This window comes from Vicia villosa, unplaced genomic scaffold (genome assembly GCF_029867415.1).
Source record: "Vicia villosa cultivar HV-30 ecotype Madison, WI unplaced genomic scaffold, Vvil1.0 ctg.000063F_1_1_1, whole genome shotgun sequence".
Lineage (NCBI taxonomy): Eukaryota > Viridiplantae > Streptophyta > Magnoliopsida > Fabales > Fabaceae > Vicia > Vicia villosa.
The window spans coordinates 877529-880516 of NW_026704991.1; the positions used below are offsets into that span (position 1 = coordinate 877529).

General features: G+C 25.9%; 1 long non-coding RNA gene across 1 annotated transcript; it reads left to right on the forward strand.

Annotated features, from left to right (window-relative positions):
* Nucleotides 1–2143: 2143 nt before the first annotated feature.
* On the forward strand, nucleotides 2144–2624 carry LOC131623392 (uncharacterized). The gene is made up of 2 exons (XR_009290190.1): nucleotides 2144–2280; nucleotides 2381–2624. It is a non-coding gene; the product is annotated as an uncharacterized LOC131623392 (long non-coding RNA).
* Nucleotides 2625–2988: the final 364 nt, after the last annotated feature.

Genomic DNA, 2988 nt, shown 5'->3' on the forward strand with positions numbered 1-2988 from the left:
GACAAAGGTAGATTGGACCATTTTGAGGATATAAAGGTAGAAATCTTAAACTATTTCAAGTAGAGGTTTCTTGAACCTAAAGCCTTAAGGCTAAAGTTGGACAGGGTGACCTTCAAGCACCTTTCTGTGGATGACAGAAGAATGTTGGAAGAGACATTTTAGAAAAAGGAAATTAAGGAAGGCGTGTGGAACTACAATGGAGAAAAAAGTCACGGTCAAGACGAGTTCAATATGGGATTCTACAAAAGTATTGGGAAATTATTTAGAAGGATATTTCTGATTTTTTGAATACATTTTCACGTAAAATCCAAATTTCACAAGGCTATTACAACATCCTTATGATATATAAGGGTTAAATATGTTTTTGGTTCTTATAAAATATTAAATTTTGTTTTTGTCCCTATAAAAATAAAAGGCATTTTATGGTCCCTACAAAATTATTATGTATGTAGTTTTAGTCCCTACTGTTAAACCAATGTGTATTTTTGAATGATTATACTGCAGACATGTTTAGAATGTTTTAAAAAGTTTCTTGAAAATAAAAACTCAGAATTTGATTTATAAGTAGAGATTTTCATTACTTTTATCATTATTTTTTAAAATTTAAAAAATTCATATTTAATTCTCCTCTTTTTAAAAAATTCTAAAATTTTGTAAATAAATATTTTACAGTAATTTAAACATGTATGAAAAATTTATTCAAAAATTTAAAAATTAAAGGGAAATTAAACAGTTTTTAAATTTTAAAAAAATAGTAGAGACTAAAACTGCATGCAATAAAATTTCTTAGGGACTAAAATATGTCATTTTTTTAATAGGGACTAATAATAAAATTTAAGATATTTATAAGGACCAAAAATATATTTAACCCTATATATAATTCCAAAAACATCTAATCCCTACGTCATTAGTGAATTTAGACCAATATTTTTAATGGAAAGATTGAAGAAGTTTATATGATCCAAAATGAGTGCTTATTATTAAAGGTGTATTTTGAGAAGACTTTCGATTATGTCTAATGGGACTATCTTAGATACCTAATGAGGAGAATGGGCTTGGGAAATAGATGGCTTAGTTGGATGGAGGCTTGCGTTTTTCGAGCACTATGTTTGTCCTTGTAAATAGATTCCAACAAAGGATTTTTATCAAAACAAAACAAAAACAAAAAACCTATTTATATTTGTTTAAGTTTGCAAAACTAAATTATAGATGTCACTCTCAATTTACAAGTATATGTATTTTTCTTTCAAATAAAATGTATCTCTATACATGTGATTAATTCATATCATTATTACAATTATAATTTTTTATACATTATTGTAATATGAATTTAGTATTCCTTTTTTGTCAAAACAAATTTTTAACATAATTAAAATTCAATAAAAAACAAATAAATTAATTTACAACCGCGCATATCGCGAGTTTAGTCTAGTTGTAATTATTACCACTTTATTTACCTATATGAAAATAAAAAGTTACATAATTGTAAAAACAAAAGTGACATTAAAATTCATATTGAGAAAAGATTCAAAGTCACTTGAAAGTTGAATCCAGCCCTAAATTTCTAATATGCCAACTGGTAGCTTTATTCCTTTACTAGAATTATCATTGATTTTCCTCAAATGTTCTTCTTCTAATTTATTAGTGACAAAACCTTTAATATTTAAATAGCCCCAATTTCTATATAAAACCTAAATATTATTCAAAACATACGTTAGACCATCTCATTAACAACTATATAATTGAGGCATGCCAATAAATCCAATTCCCCTTCTTTAGTTAGTTCATTTCATCATGTATCCGCACAAAGAATAGGAATATAGTCATCAGTTCTAAAAATATAAGACTTTTAACTATAGTATATTAAACATACTAATAAACAATCACCATCATCCAACAAAATAATTCATATTTTGTGATGTTCCTTTATTATCCTGATATGTTAGCACACAATAAATTTTTTATTAGAATAAAATTGAAATTTTACGATTGATAAGTTTTTTAAGTGACCTCCTTCTAAAGTGTGAAGGGACAAAAATAACACATTGATATATCGAAGAAGTATTTAATAATTATTTATATTTTAAAAATATTCTTTACAACTTCATAAGAGCTAAAAACTATTTAATTCATGTAAGAGAACATGAACCTTATAAATTATAAATTGATACTCATATTCTACTATGTACATAAAAAGAGATAATATGGTTGAAATTGTCAAATTTGTGTATGCTTTAATTATCTTTGTTTTTCCATTTTTCTTTGCAATCAACGTTGATGGTAAGTTATTTTTTATCATTTTTAAATTTTCTAATATGCTTCTTACACGATATATTTTTTTGAATAGTAACAATTGTTTATTCTCTTTTTTATTATATAGGTATTAGATGTATTCAAGATTGTGATTGTCCACATAATTTTTGCCCTCCTTCTTATACACCGATGTGTATTATCGGCCGATGTAATTGTGTTTCAAAAACAATGAATTCTTATGATTGAAAAGTTTTTCATATGACCTCCTTACCAAGTGCTTACCAAGTGTGTTGAATGAAAAAATATAACACATTGATGTAACTAAATTTTAATTTAATAATTGTTCCTGTTTTAGGAAATTATTTTTGCTACTCCATAAAGTATAACATAATATTTAATTCATGTAAGAAAAATATTAGATTGATAATTTACTAGCATCTAACGTGCCCGCCGTCAACACTGACAAAAGGTGAATTTAAAAATATATCATTTATAAAAGGGTTATATATATTTTTAGTTCCTATAAATATTGCGGTTTTTAAGTTTAGTTCCTCTAAAAGAAAGTCTAGTCCCTCTAAAAATTTTATTTAATGAATCGTCCCTCTAAACTTTTCCATCCATAGCAATAGTCCCTGATGTCAAATAGAGCTAACGGCAGCCTACGTGACACTACTGTAATATTATTTCATTTAACATTATATTTTATGGAGTCTTTGTACACTTATTGAATTCATA